Source organism: Felis catus, chromosome C1 (genome assembly GCF_018350175.1).
Source record: "Felis catus isolate Fca126 chromosome C1, F.catus_Fca126_mat1.0, whole genome shotgun sequence".
Taxonomy (NCBI): Eukaryota; Metazoa; Chordata; class Mammalia; order Carnivora; family Felidae; genus Felis; species Felis catus.
In genome coordinates, this window is record NC_058375.1 from 202,989,723 (window position 1) to 203,009,491 (window position 19,769).

At 44.5% G+C, this 19,769-nt stretch overlaps 1 protein-coding gene and 1 long non-coding RNA gene across 10 annotated transcripts in view; one reads left to right on the forward strand and one right to left on the reverse strand.

Moving 5' to 3' along the window:
• NHEJ1 (non-homologous end joining factor 1) overlaps positions 1-19,769 on the reverse strand; it is an 81,990-nt gene that overhangs the window by 44,552 nt on the left and 17,669 nt on the right. The window lies entirely within an intron of this gene.
• On the forward strand, positions 15,096-17,620 carry LOC109502877. Its single transcript, XR_002161768.3, has 2 exons — positions 15,096-15,462; positions 17,439-17,620. It is a non-coding gene; the product is annotated as an uncharacterized LOC109502877 (long non-coding RNA).

Genomic DNA, 19,769 nt, shown 5'->3' on the forward strand with positions numbered 1-19,769 from the left:
AGGGACTATTCCAATGTAGCACAATGGACAGATCCAGTGTTCCACCCTTCCCAGGCTTCCTGGGACTGATGTCTTGAGAATCCAATTAGCCAAACCCCTGTCCCTGGTTTCTGGTTCCAGTCTTAACAGCCATTAGTCTGTGAAGTTCATTCTCCAAGCATCTTGCTGGCTTGAGAGGCGTGAATACTTAAGAAAGCTTTTCTCTATTTAATAGATTCCCTATATTTTCCCCCTATATTTTAAAATTATTTCTATATTGGGGTACCTGCATGGCTCAGTTGGTTGAGCGTCGGACTTTGGCTCAGGTCATGATCTCACAGCTCATGAGTTCAAGCCCCACATCGGGCTCTGTGCTGACAGCTCAGAGCCTAGAGCCCGCTTTGGATTCTGTGTCTCCCTCTCACTCTGCCCCTTCCCTGCTATGGCTGTCTCTCTCTCTCTCTCTCTCTCTCAAAAATAAATATTAAAAACAAACAAACTTAAAAAAATTATTTCTATATCACCCTGTTTTGGTTTTTCTTGGTTTTAGGTAGAAATTCTAATTTTGCACCAAAATGACATGATCCTTTGTCATCAAGCAGTAGAATGAAAACACTGTCACCCAACAGCAAGGACTTAGACATTTTACACTGCTCTCCCATTCCTGTGGTCCTTAATATGGTCTGGGCAAACATTCTAATAAGCAAAACGCTCATTGAGAAGTCAGCTCATCTCACAAATATAAACATTTGTTCATCCATTTAACAAATATTTCTGTAGCACCTCCCATGAACCAGGAGCAAATTGGAGGTAGAGGGTGAATAAGACAAGGTTCCTATTCTCACACAGCCTCCACCCCAGCATCATCTGCCTGATTCGTGAAGGTAGTCTAGCAATTTCTCACCCATCTTATCTTAAAGAATACCTGTGTGAACAGCAATGATCAAGACAAAAAAACATGAACAGGCTTTGTAAAGAAACAGAAGGAAGAAATGTAAGAGGACAGAAGAGGAAAGATGTACAGAGGAAGTAACAACTGAGTGTGGAAAATAACAGGTTTTTTTAATTTAATTTTTTTTCATTTTATTTATTTGAGAGAGGGAGAGAGGGAGAGAGGGAGAGAGAGAGAGAGAGAGTGCGCATGGGGGAGGGGCAGAGGGAGAGATAGAGAGAGAATCCTAAGTGGGCTCCACACTGACAGCACAGAGCCCAATGTGGGGCTCGATATCACGACCCTGAGCTGAAATTAATAGTCAGATGCTCAACTGACCAAGCCACCCAGGGACCCTGAAAAAGAACTGTTAATATACTACACCTGTTGTGAGGGAAAGACGCAAAGAATTCTAGGAAGGGAGTTTCCAAGTTTCCCTGGTAACATTCCAGTCAAGTAAAAAATATATATATATTTTTTTTCTCTCTCTCTACTTCAACTATATCCTTATCACTATAATTCAAGTTCATCCTTTCTTGCAGTATCTTAAATGAAATGTGGAAAAGTTCTTTACCATCGTACATGTACCAATATTCATATTTAAACGAATGAGCTACCAACCTACTTTCTGAATTAAATAATCCCATTTTCCTTGGATACTTTTTTAAAAATTCTGTTATACCCCTTTTGTTATTGTCCTGATTTTCCTATGGCACCAAGGCCCCATGTATCTTTCAAACATGACACAAAAATCCTAAGAAGCCAACTACCGCTAAATACAACAGGAGGGTGATGTGGCCTCTCATGCTCTTCTTCTAATTATACAATCTGGAATTATGTTCATCTTTTAAAATAGCCAAACTTGCCAAAGACTAGATCACAGTTGGGAGCTCTTACTAGTTACATTTTTCAGAAGAAAAAAAAAAAGAAAAAAGGTTAAAATGTCCATCTAGGAAGTAGAAGGATACTTAATGGGAAAGAAGTTCTATTAAATAAGATATCAGAATAGCTAAAGCATCTGATAAAAGGATACAAAGGCGAGGTTGGTAAGCAGGAAGCCCCGGAGGGGCATGTAAAGTAGCTTTCTGCCTTACTGAAGGTTACTAAGAGTCACAGAAAATTCTCCTTTACTCCCCTTAGATTTGCCCTCTTTCAAGAGCTCCCTGGGAATCCTTCACTGCCTTCCCCACAGAGAAGCACTTCCTCATCCGTCCCCACCTAAGTACCTGGTGTACATCTCTATTTAGCATGGCATTCTCACCTGGGATTAGAGGTATATACACACCTGTGTCCCCTTCTCTTCCATATGCTTCTTGGGGCAGGAATCATGTCAGGTATCACTGAAAACTTAGCAGTGCTAGCTTCCTACTCCCCACAGTGCCTCATACAAGAACCCAAACCCAGTGGTATTCAATAAACACTGGATAAGGATGATAACATTAACAGCCATCCAGCCCAACTCCACTAAGTTGTCAGACCAGTTTAGGATATTGGCATGAAAACTCCTTTTTCTCTTGGCCCAGACATTTACTCTTAAGGTTTGTCTCCTCCTCAAGAGACTTCAGGAAATAGGGTTAGTTTTAAAGTTCTAGAAACTCTAATTATTCCTGTTTTCTCCGAGCTAAGGGCCTAAAGGAAGACTGTAGATACCTCATGAATATTAATGAGCCTCTGCGGTCACATGAATATTAACAACACCCTGTGGCTTTCGGGAACAGCAGCCCGGCTAGAAGGCCTAATATTAACCTTGGCTAGGCCCAAAATGTGGGAAGAGCATATACCCATAGGTCTCCATGGGGAGTAAAGAGTGCATGGCAGAGCCTAGTTTGGGGGTTGGCCCCTAGGCAAACACTGGGCACAGAGGCAGTGAAGAAAGGACTAAACATTGTGCCCCCTGTCCCTGGCACCAAGGGCTCTTGTAGCTGCTACCTAGGCAGAAATCCCCACTTCTCAAGCTTTGCAGAAGAAAGGATGCCGAAACTACATCCTACAGGGGGGTAAGGGAGGTTCAAAATCAGTTCTCAGTGGACAAAAACCAGAATCAAATAATAAGACTCAATCAGACAATAAAATACACAGTTAACAGATCACATGTTGACAGTAATGAAAGAACTACAGAGTGTAGCGTTTCCAGCCCCACACCTCCCATGAGGCTAGCAGACACAGAGACCGGTGACTCGGGTTTAAGAGGAGAGGTGTCCTAAGGTTGAAGCAGCAAGAGATGGGAGGGATCAGGTTCTTTTAGCACTTACAGATTCTGGAACCAAGAGACATCAGAAAGAATGATGGGTGTTATGAAAAGTAAATATGGGGCACCTGGGCGGCTCAGTTGGTTAAGCGTCTGACTTCGGCTCACATCATGGGTGATGTCATGGGTTCGAGCCCTGTATTGGGCTCTGTGCTGACAGCTCAGAGCCTGGAGCCTGCTTCAGATTCTGTGTCTCCCTCTCATGCTCTCTCAAAAATAAATAAATATTAAAAAAAAAAAAAAAGTAAATAAGGGCACCTGGGTGGCTCAGTCACTTAAGCATCCAACTCTTGGTTTCAGCTCAGGTCATGATCTCAGTTTATGGGTTGGAGCCCTGCGTCGGGCTCTGCAGCTGTCAGCTCAGAGACTGCTTAGGATTCTCTGTCTCTCTCTCTCTCTCTCTCTGCCCCTCCCCCACTTGCATTGTCTCTCTCAAAATAATAAACTTAAAAAAAAATGTAAATAAAAAAAAAGTACTGTGAACCAGAGCCGACCAAAGAAACCCATGCACCCTTGGCCCCGAGTCTCAGTTCAAAACCTACTTCTATGGATGGGCACATGACAACGCTATTAAAAGGAAAGGCAAGTTGAGGTGCCTGGGTGGCTCAGTCAGTTAAGTGTCCAGCTCTTGATCTCAACTCAGGTCTTGATCTTAGGGTTGTGAGTTCAAACCCTACACTGGTCTCCATGCTGGGCATGGAGCCTATGTAATAAAAATTAAATTAAATTAAAAATAAAAGGATGGAGCGCCTGGGTGGCTCAGTCAGTTGAGCATCCGACTTCGGCTCAGGTCATGATCTCGTGGTTCATGAGTTCGAGCCCTGCGTCGGGCTCTGTGCTGACAGCTTGAAGCCTGGGGCCTGCTTTGGATTCTGTGTCTCCCTCTCTCTCTGCCCCTTGCCTGCTCATGCTCTGTCTCTATCTCTCAAAAATAAACATTTAAAAAAATTTTTTAATAAAAAAAATAATAAATAAATAAATAAATAAAAGGAAAGGCAGGCTGAGTGGCCTCGTGCGGCAACTGGAATCAATGCTAATGATAAGACCCCTGCTGAACTCACACACCAAGATACAGCTGAAAACTAGAAAAGCACCTCTTTACTCCTCTGGCCCAATCCTACCCAAAGGCCTTGACCCCTTACTTCTGTCTGAAAAGCTGTCCCCAGCCCCCTCTGCATACACTCAAGAGGAACAGAGAGGCCTGTGGGCCTAGCCCAAGCCGAGGCGGTGAGAGGCCACACCTAGGAAGAGGGTGGGGGCCGCTCACGGGAGCTGTGTTCTGTCACACAATTACCATATTATGTAGCTCTAATAAAAAGAAATACTTGAAGTTTTACTAGTGCCATATAATAAAGTATTTATAGAATCCGGGGGGTGGGGGTAGGCAGAGGTAGAGACCGGGAGGGAAAAGGAGGAATCAGAATTGTTAGCAGGAGCGCTGGCGAAGATAACTCCCAGGACTTATCACACAGGTAAACTTCAAAGCCGTCAGCCTGGGACATCAGGCTCGCGCTCACTAACCTAGATCAAGGTGGCTGACTGCTCACCCCCTCTCCGTAACAGTCTGTCTCTGACTTCTTCCCGCTTGACAAAGAAAGAAAAGAAGAGCTGGGGAGAAAAGAAGGCAGAACAAGGAAGGCAGAACTGTGTGGCGCCTAGGTCCGGAAAGGCTGGGGACCAGAGCGAAGGGGACACAGTTGAAAGAATGAATGGCACGTGAGCGCTAAAAGGTTCCATCCTGAGTCTAAACTTCTCCATCTCACCATCCTACATACCTGAGAGTTTTGAAATTTGCCAAAACAGGGTTTTCCATCATTGCGCCAGCCCCTTCCGCACACCTTTCACCCCACTTCCAACCATGCTCTCCACTTGCCACCACCACGAGAGAAGTTCACGCCACACCTACCGTGACCACACAGCGCGTACCCGCAGCTTCCCACACCTCCCCTCCGCATGCATGGGCCCTGCAGCCACAGTGTCACACACACACACACACAACACGCTCACCACAACACGCTCTTCCCCGAGGGCGCTCACTGGCTGCCTGGATTTCCTGGGTATCTTCCCAACCTCAGACACATCCTAGATAAAAACATTTTCTGAGTCTACAACCCTCTTTAACATTTCAAAATTTTCTATTACCCAGAAAATTCTCCCCAAAGAGAGAGAGAGCAATGAGGGCTGTGGCATTATTACAGAGGAGACTATAAACAGAACAAATATAGAGCTGCTTTATTACAAGGCACTGTGGGGCTGGTGGCTGGCTGATTACAGGGACACTCCCCAGAGCTCTCTGCAGTCCCAGACCTCAATAAAGGCCAGACTAGAGCTGCGTTCAAACTGAGGGGGCAACTGGATCCAGGGGCCCCCTAGAATCTCTTCAGATTCCAGTCCAGGATATGATACCTGCCTTGAAGATAAGAAGAAAGCAGACACAATCTAAGAACAACCATGCTTGGCAAAGAGCCACCAGGCCATCTTCTCAAAGGCAAATACAATTAGAAGTACGGTTAGAGTTTCTTGAACTCAAAAGATTTCAAGCTTTAGATTAAAAAAAAAAAAAACCCAACTACAGAAATCTAGAACAAATTGATAGATTAAAATCCATGCACGTCAGGGATAGTGAAGATCGAGGAGAAAAAATGGGTTAGAAGACAGAAGGAGAAGCAGCGCAGCAGTCTGAGTGACTAAAGCAACTCGTATTACGCCTAAAATCATAGAAGGAAAGAGTGGGAAATCCACAAGTCCTCTCTTCTGGGCTCTGGGCACACGGCGTCCCTTCCTGGGTGACTCACTGCGGGATCACCTTCACCCCCTGCTTCATGTGGTAAGGGCCTCTTTATAAGGAGACACACGGCGAGCCTTCTCCTCCTCCATCCCTGCAAGCCAGGGGAGTTGCGTCACTGACCTCCACACACACTCACTCCCTCCTCTTTCCAGCCGGCCACCACACAAGGGATCTTGTCTTGTGGTCCCTGCGATCCTTTCATCTGGGCTCCAAACCCACTGTCACCTTGGCCCTGAATCACTCCCCAGGAGACACTGGGAAAACACTGACGGACAAAGAACGTCTGGGTCCCGCGTGGCTCGATTTTACTGATCCCTGCTGGTGAGAGAAGCCAGGCCACGCTCTTCCCTGCCCGAAGGCCAGGGCTCAGGAGTAACTTTGAATCTGGCCTTGTGGCCAGCTCTGCCTACAGACTAGGTTTCCGTTGATCTGGGTGATACCAATTCCTTCCAGCTCCCAAGGGCTGAAGAATAAAAAGGGCTGAGAGGCAGCCTTAAACGTTCTAGCTCATCTACTTTACTTGTTCAGTGGCTGAGAAACTGGTGGAGATGGAAGAGGGCCAGCAAGTGTCCCCCCGAGCCCCTCGGTTCTGTCCTCATCCCACTTGGCTGTCCTGTTCTCAGGGCAGCCCCAAAGAAGACATGCTGGCAGCCGAAAATGTCAGTGTTTCTCAGATCCTTCTCCAAGATTGAGGATTCCCCTCCAACTGTGTGTGTCTCAGCTCATTTTCATGTCTCATGGTGTTGACATTTTTCCTCGACCTCCTATGTGATGATGATCCAATCTGGTGCTCAGCCATTTTTCTAGAATTTCAGACCTACGTTTCAATGGGAAGATTTAAGAAGAGTTACAGGAATGCTTTTTTTATTCTCTGGGTATCCTCCCTTCTCAAATATATTTCCTTAGAACAGAGCCTCTGAGACAGGGTGAGAAACCAGGGGAGAAGGGGACAGGGGGTGGGAAGCTCTGTGCTAGAAAGTTGCAGGACGAGGTTCTGGTTTCAACTGCAATTACCGGTGGGACTCAGGGCCACATAATTTCTCCAAATGAAGCCATCGTATCTCCTCATCCTGAAGTGGCCCTTGTGGGGTTAAAAAAATGTATGTGCATTTGTTTCTTCTTTTTATGTGAGTAGGTGATCGATAGATTTGTGTTGAATTTTATTCAGCAAAGCCTGCTCATTTCACCTGCTAGTTACAAGTGAATCAAATTAGGGGCACCTGGGTGGCTCAGTCAGTTGAGCCTCCAACTTTGGCTCAGGTCATGATCTCACGGTTTGTGAGTCCAGGCCTCGCATTGGGCTCTCTGCTGTCAGTGCAGAGCCTGCTTCAGATCCTCTATCCCTTGCTCTCTCTGCCCCTCCCACACTCACACTTTCTCTCTCCAAGATAAATACAAAACATGACTTAAAAAGAAAAATAAGTGAATCAAATTAAATAATAAAGGCAAAATTTCTCTGAGTACCTACAATGGATCAGACAAGTTAAACAAGGCAGATCATACCCCTGCCCTTGGGGAACTTACCATCGGGGGCAGGGAGCCAGAAAAAAATAGCAATTACAATGCAGTGTGATAGGGCCTATGATACAGGCTTTCTAAAGAAAGGCAACTACACTGAACTTAGAGGGCCAAGGAAAATTCCCTCAAGGAAGTGACATCTTCACTGAAATCCAAACAATGAACAGGAGTTATCCAGGTGAAAAGGTCTGTGGTGGCAGGGATTTTCCAGGGAGAACAACGCGTGCCAAAGTCTAAGAGATAAGAGAGAAAATAATGGGCTCTGGGAGCTGACAGCAGGTCACTGTGCCTGAAGTGTAGATTTGGGATGGAAGGTAGAAGTGTGGGTGGGGAGTGTAAGTGTGGCCTAGCAGGAGAGTGGGAGAAGAAGCTGGGGAGGTAAACAGAGGCCAGATCATAAAGGGCCTTAATGGTTTTATTAAGGAGTTTGGACTTTATCCTAAGGTCAATAGGGAGCCACTGAGGAGTTTTAAGCAGGGACATGTGACCAGATTTAATCAGGAGCTTCCATCTGGTTTCTCTTCCTGATTGCAGATCCCTAGGGTTAGTGGGGTGTTAAAAAGAGAAAAGACACAGAGGTGAGTCTGGGCCGACTTCTCTCTTCCTTCTTCCCTTAACAAGGGTGGAACCCAGCAGGTTCCCACTCCCTCCCTCATGGAACTCTCCAGTCCTTTAAATTCCTGGCTTACTTTCCAGTCTTCTCTCTCAGTGCCCTATTCCTCTTTCTCTGGCAAAGACAAACCTTTCACTGTGTGGCCAGTCCCCTCTACCCAGCCGTCCTGCAGACCTGGGCTGTGAACCCCCACCCTCCAACTAGGGATGTTAAGTAACCCTGCCAGTAAGCCACAGTTCTAATCCAAGGCCCAGTTCTTATCTCTTACTTGAATTCCACCAACTCTGCCAATATTTACTTTTCTCCTCAATCCTAGATCTCTCAACCTCTGGAAACAATTTGGTGGCCTCCTAACAGAAGACAAAGATAATGCTGACCAAACACATGATCGATCTGTATAAGAAAGACCTCATATCTAGATGAAAATGACAGACTAGTAAATGAACCCTATGAAAAACATCCCCCCTCCTTTTCTTTCTTTACCTTGGTAAGTCATCGAAAGCTACTCTTTTAAGATTCATCAAGACCATTAACTTTACCTCTTGGCCTTATCATTTAGCATTAGAATCACAGAACCTTGGCACCGGGAAAAGAAACCTTTAATCAGCTAAGTTCAAGCTTCCAGCTCAGTACCAGAACTCTTTGGCATGACCCGGCAACTGAGATCAGATTGCTTCTTACTGCCTGAAATTTCCTTAAGAATTTCTTTTTCTATCCATCCCCTACTGAACCCCTACTGAACATAAGGGTAGGACCTCTATGACCAATAGGAAATAGCTCAAACTCACTAGGTCTTACAGTTTTAGGACAATGCTATTCAAAGTGTGATCAGCAAACTGGTGCTGGCCCATGAACTCCTTGTAACTAGCCCATGATGGGGTAAGTATAGAAATCAAGTATAAGCATTTAAAAATTTTCACAGCCATCTGACATTGCCATGATATCCACACACTAGTTCAGAGGACTCATCTCAATGAACAGGGTATAAAATGGTTTGAGTACTGTTGAACTTATCATCACATGGGACACATGCTGCATATTAGCTACGCACAGTAAGACCATGGGTCAGATCACTTTGAAAAGCACTGTTCTAGAAGGTTCCATGGGAAGAGAAGGGAAGACAGGAGGGCTAACTCTTCCTTTTCTCAAACCCTTTCTGGGTACAATAGGGAGTGAATCTGCTGCCTGGGATGAGGAACAGGAAGCTGCTCCCACTAAGCCACTGGCTGCATGGGGTGAAGAGGAGGGCAGGAGTTGGTGGCCAGGTTATCAGGCAATAACAAACTCAGCATCCAAGCACGCGACTTCCAGCAATGCAAGGAGTTTCCTTTGTTTGGGGAAAACAAGAGCCGCAAGAAGCCTCTCCTTGACACGTTCTTGCCTGGCTTCGGGAGGAGCCCAACCACCCCTCACACACAAACAGGACAGTCCTGGCCAATGACAGACAAGCCAGTACCCTGACCACAACCCCTGTTTGCTTTTCCTTTTCCACCACTTCCTCAGTTGGAGGGCCACTGTGGGGCCATAGGTAGCTGCCAGCCTAGGTCACCATTCAAGAACTTCACCCCCAATGACCCAGTATCTACGCCATGCAAGTCTTCCAATGCTCTTTCCACAGCTTACTTTCTCTCCCCAGTATGGTGCTTTTGGTCTGAGCCCACAGGCTCCTGGCCCCTTCCCTAGAGTTAACAGATAAAGCTAGGAAGGGCACTGTTCTCACACAGGCCAGGGTGTGCTCTAACGAACTGTGCTGTCTTAACTCCAAAACTGAGAAGGTCAGCATCAACTCAAGTGCCCCCAAAAGAACAATATTTGAGGTTTGAACAGAATATTCTAAACACATTCTAAACAGAATATGTTACCGGAACAGAGTTGAGTTATGTTAGATCCTCGGCTTCAAGAACCCAGTTATCACCAAGACTAAGATATATATAAAACAATGTACCTCTTCGTGAGGCAGAATGTTGTCAAAAGTAAATGTCTAAGTAGCTAGCTAGGGAGCTTAGGACCAAAGACCAAAAAATCCAACAACACTTGGGAGCCAGCTCTTGGGGTTTTATAAACAGAGTAAGAGTGTCAACCTCTCAGATTCACACGAAAGTGCCTTCTAAGACTAAAGACTTCAGGGTATTTTCTCTGAGAGCTCTGAGAAGCAGGGCTAGTGAGTTCCACTTCTGACTTTACTATGTTAAATCAAGAGCCTTCGCGACCAGAAACCTTCCTCCCTTTCCGATTAATCAAGAGAGCTTAGTCTTTACCCTAATGGCCCAAGAGCCCAGGTTTCTATGAAGACTCATTTGTCCAGAAAGGGGAGGGGTGTGGGGGCGGGACTCCCCCCACTCCAGGCCCCCTTCATGCCAGAGAAGGAGGAAACAGAATAAGCAAAATAAAATTCATAAAGCGAAGCAGTAATTATGGTGTGGTCAACAAGAGGCTGTCCTCAGGCCCATCATTATGTGGCTAAATTTAACGCCCTGCGCGGCCAGGGGAGCCGTGCGCCCCGGGCACCGTGTGTCCACACAGACGCCAGCTCTGCCACCTTCACCCGCTCGACAGCCGCCAGGCCTGCCAGAAAGCAGGTCACAATTTTTTTTTATAGTCTGTTTACCAAGATGCTGTTTTTACTGCCGAGGTTTCTCTCATTTTATCTCTTTTTCCCTTTTCCCCAAACAGACTGGCCTGTATTTTCTGTCCTGGTTTTTTTTTTTTTTTTTTCTTTCTCCCTCTCTGAGTACTATTTTCAGAACTCTAATTTTATATGGTATGTCCCTTTTTTTTCTTTTCTTTTTTCTTTTTTTTTTTTTTTTTTGGTAAATATTTGCCATGACTAAGCCAGGCACATCCAGTTTAAAAGACTCCGTCCCACAAAACATCGGGTCTTTAATGATATGCATCTCATTAGCTTGCCCCATGAAAGGGGGTATAGAAAAAAAAAAAAGCAACTTACAGACTCTCTCACTTTTTATATCTAGAGAGACCTATATTTATATACGAGGACAAGCGGCAAACTGACATTCTGAGCCCCGATACAAGATTGGTACAATGGTCACTTGATTCAGGCTTTGGAGGCCTGAGAAGCAGTTTCAGGTGAGACAGGTTACTGGTCTGAATATCACTGCTGGTTGATCCAAGAGGGTCTGACCAGTTCAGGGCCACTAGAACCAACCCCTGGACTGCGAAGAATTAGGGCTCTCTAGACCCGGGGAACAAAACTCTGGGAAGTCCTCTGACACTAAATTTCCTCAAAACGGCTGTGAGAAAAAGAGAGCAAAAGGGCCAATCTTCCTCTGCACCACGGGCAGATGAAGTCAGAGAAAGTTTAAATTAGAGAGCTCTGAGAGAGTCCCCCTCCAAGGCAGAACTTCCACACTTTCACTCACCACCCAAAGGGCTTCTCTAGCTGGGCAAAGCCCCAAAATGGATGGCACGTTTTCTGGAAGTACACGCTGGGTTTGATGAAAGGGGCGGCATGGCCGGGCCCACCTACTGCAATGACCAAGAGGGTCAGCGTCCAGTAAGCACTACCTGAGGACTTAGCTGGGTGCTTTTAAACCCAGCGCGATCCTCTAAGATGGTTAGAGGAGCCCCAGGATTCAGCGTTTGCAGTAAGAAATGTTAGGGGAGGTAAACAGCCAGATATACAGATTGAGAGACCCTGAGAAGCTGTTGAAGCAGCATCTCATGGTAAGTCTATACTTTGTAGGGGTCACCAAAAGTCCAGAGTCCCCAACTTGGTTTTCATTAGTTCATTTAGGGATAATCAGATTCCAGAGGACTGACAAGTGCTAACTAAAATCATAGAACACTACTTTCGAAATTAAAATGCCAGTGTATTAGTTTATAAGGTGGGGGCTATACCATTCCAGTGACTGAACTATCTTCAGCTGATTTTTCCTGGGAAGCCAAATAAACACTGAGTGCTATTTGTCAAACACAGAAAAAAAGGCAGAAGACAGCAAATGACTTTATGGGAGACTTCATATACACTGTGGAAAAAAACTAGACATTTGTCCCCATTCTATTTCACTGCTTTGGCACTGTGGTAGATAAATGAATAAATTGGTACTCCTTAGTTTCTCTTTTTTCAAATTCTATACAACTCTGCTCCTCTGCTAGAACATCTTCTCGGACCTCGTGAATAAATTATATAAGTTTTTCTCTAATTGCTTATGAGAGCCCAGAGGTGTGCAAGACCAAGGGTTACAAGAAAGATGTGGAGGAAGAGAGGAGTACTCAGGCAGAGCACTCCAGCCACGGACCACTTTCCCATCTCTTACGTAGGCTAGGTCTCCATAATGCTCACAAATGGGTCTCAGTCCTGCCTACTGCCCACATAAAGTTCCAAGTGTCGCTGTGTAACACGTGGCAAGGCAATAGAATATGATGGAATAATACCGGACCTGAAGTTCAGAGCCATGGGTCCTGATGCCAAAACCTACCCCTGTTGGTCTACAGGGGTAAAGTTGGTCTACAGGGGTAAAGATAAAGTTCTTTTATCTTTGCAGGCCCTAATTTCCCCAAAAGTAAAACAAAGAGATTTGATATATTCTTAAATCGATAAAGACCCTTCCAGCCCCCCAATTCTATGGCTCTAATCTTCTCTGCACATACTAGAAACGCCATGATTTCCTTTGTTAAGTTACTAGCCTGCGCCCTTGCTGAGACTTGTAACCTAGTCTCATAGGCAATATATTTACAAACAATAGGGTAAATCATTTCTGTAGATAGCTAATCTCACCCATTTCATATCTCAAAGATCCTCCCCATTCCTAGCTTCACTCACACCAAATTGGAAGGGGTTCTGTGGAGTAAAAGATCCTAAGAGGACAGTGTACAGTTCCAGAGGTGCTCAAGCTTCAAGGATAAGAGTAACAGAAGCCAAAGTGTTTTTGAAGGATTCCCTCAAACCACCACACCTAGGGAGAGCCTCTCAGATTGTGCAACTGAATAAAATACCTAGTTGTGTCTTTCCTTCAGTAGCCATTCACCGCACGAAATCCCTACATTCTCTTAGCTCAAGATTTACCTCTCCAAAAGAGGTTAGAGTGGGAGAGAGCCAAAGCATAAGAGACTTAAAAACTGAGAACAAACTGAGGGTTGATGGGGGGGTGGGAGGGAGGGGAGGGTGGGTGAGGGGTATTGAAGAGGGCACCTTTTGGGATGAGCACTGGGTATTGTATGCAAACCAATTTGACAATAAATTTCTTTTTTTTTTTAAGAGGTTTTCTCTTTAAATTTTTTTTAATGTTTTTTATTTATTTTTGAGACAGAGAGAGACAGAGCATGAACGGGGGAGGGGCAGAGAGAGAGGGAGACACAGAATTGGAAGCAGGCTCCAGGCTCTGAGCCATCAGCCCAGAGCCTGACGCGGGGCTCGAACTCATGGACCGCGAGATCGTGACCTGAGCTGAAGTCGGACGCTTAACTGACTGAGCCACCCAGGCACCCCACAATAAATTTCATATATTGAAAAATAAATACATAAATACATAAATACATAAATACATAAATACATAAATAAATAAAAGATTTACCTCTCCGGAAATACCTCTTCCAAACTAGCTTGCTATGCAAATGAATCTGTTTCTTCTCTCTCTGAGGTGACATATATTTTAAGTATTTAGAATATCCTTTGTATATATGCAAATTCCAGTGGTCTGATCTCCCTCAAAAGTCTACCTTTCAAGGGCAGAAACCATGTTTTCACTTTTCTGCATGATTCCACAATGTTTCATTTTTCCAATGGTGCTTAAAATGTACCATCTACATAGAGTTTAAACCTCTAAATATAAAAACAAATTGACTAGGGGCACCTGGGTCGCTCAGTTGGTTGAGTGTCTGACTCTTGATTTCAGCTCAGGTCATGATCCCGGGGTCATGGGATCGAACCCCTCATTGGGCTCTGCACTGAGTGTGGAGCCTACTTGAGGTTCTCTCTCTTTCCCTCTGCCCCACTCACACACACACTCTCTCTCTCAAATAAAATTTTAAAAAATAGACTAAAGATTTCCCATACAAAATGAAAAAACTGTTTCTTGAGATTTTTAATGGCAATCTCTCCCTTGACAATTCCTTTATGGGAGAAAGCAAGGATACCCATGAATCCTAACATCTTGCTCCCTACACACTGGACTGCTCAACTGCTAACCTACAGGACTCAGTCTCTCACTTTTCAATGTGGCTCACTATCCAAAAGAAATATCACCCATGAGTAAGGCTATAATAAGAGAACACTTTAGGCATAAGGCTAAAGGTAGGAAGCCGGGGTGCCTGGGTGGCTCAATCGGTTAAGCATCCGACTTCGGCTCAGGTCACGATCTTATGGTTCGTGGGTTCAAGCAGCATGTAGTGACAGCTCAGAGCCTGGAGCCTGCTGCGGATTCTGTGTCTCCCTCTCTCTCTGCCCCTCCCCTGCTCGTGTGCTATCTCTCTCTCTCTCTCTCTCTCTCTCTCTCTCTCTCAGAAACAAAAAAACATTAAAAAAAAAATTAAACTTAGGAAGCCAACACATCAGGAAAGCTTAAAGGTAAGTCATTTGATTCTTTTGTTTTTCCTCCACATTTCTATAACCGGAGACAACATTTACCCACGTGAGAGGATCTTCCAATGCCACGGCCTTTAAGCTATAACCACTCATCACTGTGTGCCTCCTATATACAAGGCACTACGGTGATAAGTGACACAGAAAAGACACAAAGTGACACAGGAGTTCAGAAGAGGGAAAGAATACAGCTGATACTTTCACTGCTGTCTCTTTCACTATTTTGGTCATTAACAGAAAAGTCATGGAACCATCTGATGCTAAAAGTCCTTGGGAAGGAATTTCAAATTCCTGAATGAACAGGCAACATCTCCTGGGGAAAGAGGATGGAAATAGGCCGAGATCAAGTCATCTGCTCAAAACATCACCTGCGCCTTCAGGCCATCCGCAAATCTCAGAGGAAGGACTAATTCTCCCACTCTGCTCAACTCCACGGGTCCTTGCTTCCCTCTATCATTTTCCCTTTATCAGCTTACGTTGCTGCTGTTCCAGTGGCTCCTCCTTTGCTTTCAAACACACGTGCATCTTCTCACCTTCAGAAGGGGTTCTGCTAAGCCACAGCTAACTCAGCAGCCAGCTCTCAATTCCTTTTCATTGTGAAATGAAATAATGAGAGTTCTATACCCATTGTGTCCATTGCCTTATCAACTGATCCTTCTTTAGCTGCCTGCAATCTGCTGATATTGCCCAAGATCACAAATTGCCTAATGGACTTTCTTCTGGCGGGCAGGCAGGCAAGCACTCGTTCACTTTGGTCTCTCTCCCACAGACGGCGCTCTGGATCTCCCTCTGGGGTGACGAGAAGAGCACGGGATTTGAGTAAAGACAAATATGAGAAAATCAGGTGAGTTGACTTGAAACAAATTCCTTAGCCCTTGAGCCTCTGCTTCTTTATCTTTCAAATGAAAATAATATCACCAACCTCATAGGTTTGTTTAAGGATTGTAAGTTAGACAAACCACCTGGCACTGTGTTTGGCACATGTACGTATGTACTTGATAACTGTCTGTTCCCCTTTCTGGGTTAATTAACTACTGTGTTCAGATTCTCCTCCTATCTGCTCGCACTTCCTTCACTGGCTCCTACTACTCCTTCCAACTATGACTCTTCTCCAAATCTCAGTCATTGGACTTTTGTTCTTTTCTTCATGCTCTTCCCAGCAAAACAGGCATCCACTCTCATGACTTCAGGTATCTCTCCTCTGCAGCAGACTCCCAGATCTATTTCTATAGGTCTTTTCAACCTAAGCTTCAAACGCACTTTGTCAGTGCTTTCCTGAGCATTACCACTTACAGGTCCTACAATCAATTTAAATCCAACACGTATGTGAAAAAGACTTTCATCTTATATTTTTTCATTAAGTCTGATCATATATAAGTCGTCATTTTTTATACACTAAAGCACTGTTTAATGGCCATAATGTAATGAATGGACTTTGATGAAACCTTTCCTCTACTGGGGAAAGAGGAGAGAGATTCAACTGTGTGAATCATTGCCAAATGTCCCAGAGGTATGAGAAGCTTAGAGTTTAGGCCTAAGAAGGCTAGATGTTTGCCAGAAATAAGATATCCATCATCACTGCCTCACAACTCAATTCTCAACTAAGTGGATTTCTCAGACTGGAAATAAGAATGAAACCAAATAAGAGACTAATGGTGGATTCAGTGGAGCTAAACAAACAAACAAAAACAGTTTTCATTTTAGAAGAGTTGGTAACTTCCTCTGAATGAAGTACGATACACAATCCCCCAGAGCAGTGTCTGTTCAACTGTGCTAGCCTATCTGGGTCTAGACACAGGGGGCATGCGCAATTCAGTTTTCCACAGACCCCTACACATCTCTGTTGTCTTCTATCCAGCCTGATACGCATATTTATGTTGCACGCTGGTCCCCTGTAGTCATCTGAGTTAGTAACACTTGATTTCAAGGCTTTTGGATATGAGAATTTAGAGGCTGATGAAGTCCTTCACTATTAGGATTGCCACAATCAGAAATCTTCTCTTGGAAATGAGTGATTTTATTCCACCTGTATTTGTTATGTTGATTTCCTTTTTGCTTTCCCTCAGGTTTTTGATAAATTTTCTTTGGAAAGTATCAACCCCTATAATGCTTTGTAAAAGGAAAATAAAGAAACAGGCCTTTTAATACATCCTTGGGCCCAAAAGAAAAGAGGTGGTGGCCGGTGGCAGCAGGGCTCAAGAGTGACTACAGGAACCACATTGGGAAAACCCCAGAGGAGGCAAAATTCCGAAGAAATGTAGCTGAGAAACATATGCAGCCATTCCTTCCTCTCTGGAGATTTTCATTCCAGAGCTCAAATACTGGTGGATTTGTGTTTTAAATAAGGAAAACCATTCCTTTGTATGCCCAAGATTAGATTTAATTGAGCCCCACCCATGATTTTCCTAGTCCGTCAACAGTACCACTATTCTTGAGCTCACATAGGCATACCACGGACAGACTAATCTTCCCAAAGATCACTTTCCTATGTCAATTCTCCAGCCCAAACTTTCCACAGCTTCCCACTATCTGCGACAGAAATGAGTAACTTCAAGAAGGAAGCGCTCATCTCCTTCCTAGGAGATGTGCCGCTTTGAGAATCACTGCCTGTAATGATAGATGTTAATAACTGAACACAAACCGGCAAATAAATGGAATGCCGGCAGAAAAAAAAAAAAAAAGCTGTAACACATTTACCTTCAGAATGAAGTACCAATCTTCCAGAGCAGCATTTAAGGCCCCCCAACAACCTAGCCTGAAGTTGTTATCTTGCTAACCTTTTTCTCTACTAATCCTCTCCCACTCATTATTATTTTACAGCCTTCACCCATGTGCTTCCCAGCTAAAATGTCTTCCACTGAGTTCCCTAGCAAAACCGAAACCGAAAACAAACATGGAAGTCCAGATCAAGTCCTGCCTTTTGCAGGAAGCTTCTTCGATCACTCCACTACCGTGGCCCCTATCACCATTCATTAAGCACAGCAAAAGCTCTTTGACGATAATATTCTCATACCCTGTCTGCTCACAGAACCTGGCACGGTGCATATACATCACGGAGAATACTGGGAGAATGAATTAACCACAGGGTTCTCTCAATCAGAGAACTGACATGCATGCTGGTAGGGAGGACAGTCTCCTGCATCTAGACTTATCCTTCTTTACGATGCCCATGAAGGCATACTGGGTCCTGTGTGCTTCCTCTACATACTGAATACCAGGCATATGGTAGCAGGGCAGCCCTTCTAACTGTGGAGGGAGAGCCCAGAGAGAGGAAAATTTGAGGAAAGAGGAAACTTAAGAACTTACTTTTGGCTGTATGACTAATGTTCTTTCCAGGATTTTGGTAGGTTCTTATTCTTTTGGTTTTTGTGATATTTAATTTCTTAACTGGTCTAAAAAAGAGGTTCTGGGGTCACTCAGTAAGGAAAGATTCAAGGTTGATAGTTCATCCCAAAGTTGGGACTATCTCCCAATAAACAGGCAGGTGAGAGAATGGCAATCAGACAGCAATTCTTTCCTTAGGCTCCTCATCTATTTATAGTAGGGCTATCTAGATCTCGGGCTACCAACAGGTGATCATTTCACGGCCTATTCATAAGGTAGGGAAAATAAAGAGGAGTGGGAAGATAAGATTCATTCATCCATTCAACAAATATTTATTTCATGCCTACTGTGTGTAGAGGCACTGTTCTATGCACTTTGGATAAACCAGTGCACAAAACATATGTACTTGTCTTTGCTGAGCTTACACATTCTAACAGGGGGAAGATACCATAAATGATGAATATAATGAAATAAGGAAATTTTATAATATGTTGAAAGTGAGTGCTATGGAAAAAATTAAAAGTAGAGCTTGGTAAAAATGAAATGGGAGTGCCATGTACAGAGGGGCAAGGATGTGGCTTGCAATTTTAAATAGGATACTCAGGGTAAACTCCATTGTGAAGGTGACATTTGAACAAAACCATGTATTATATTTTTGAGACACCTCCCCTTAAGAGGTGTAACTTAATTACCCTCCCATTGAGTGTGGCCTGAACTTAGTGACTCACTTCTAATGAAGGGATTACAGTAAGATAGTGATGGGCTGTCACTTCTGAGATTAGGTTGTAAAAAGACTGCAGCTTCCATTTTGGTCTTAGTCTGTCTCTTGGATCACTTGCTCTGGAGGAAGCCAGGACCATGTAATGTGAGCAGTCCTATGGAGAGGCCATATGACAAGGCAATGGCACCTCCTGCCAACAGCCACATGAGAGAGCTTGGAAGTGAAATCTCCAGCCCCTTATGATAATGGCATTCCCAGCCAACACCTTGACTGCCACTTCATGGGAGACCCTGAGCCAGAAATCACTCAGCTTAAGCTGCTTCCAAATCCCTGACCCTCAACACTGTTCGTTGTTTTAAACTATGACATTTTGGAGTAATGTGTTATAAAGAAGTAGATAACTAAATTTTTTTTTTTACATTTATTTATTTTTGAGAGACAGAGAGAGACAGAGTACAAGCGGAGGAGGGGCAGCGAGAAAGGGAGACACAGAATCCGAAGCAGGCTCCAGGCTCTGAGCCGTCAACACAGAGCCCAACGCAGGGCTCGAACCCATGAACCGTGAGATCATGACCTGAGCCGAAGTCGGTCGCCTAACCAACTGGGCCGCCCAGGCGCCCCAGTAGATAATTAATATAGACAAAAAGGAAGTGAGGGAGTTGGCCACACAAATATCTGAAGAAAGAGCATTCCAGGCAGAGGAAACAGGCTGCAAAGAGGACTAAAATCAGGTGGTAGTCAGAGAGAGTTAGAAAAACAGCACAAGGCCAGTGTGGATGCAGTGGAGTAAAAGAAGGAGAAAGTGGTAGGAGATGAGGTCAGAAAGGTAACAAGCAAAGTCCATGGGGCACCTGGGTGGCTCAGTCGGTTAAGCATCCAACTTCGGCTCAGGTCATGATCTTGTGGTTCATGAGTTCGAGCCCCACGTCGGGCTCTGTGCTGACAGCTCAGAGCCTGGAGCCTGCTTCCAATTCTGTGTCTCCTCTCTCTGCCCCTCCCTTGCTCATGCTCTGTCTCTCTCTCTCAAAAATAAATAAACATTAAAAAAAAAAAAGAAAGAAAGGTAACAAGGTCCAGATCATGTAGGATTTTGCTCTATAAGTGTA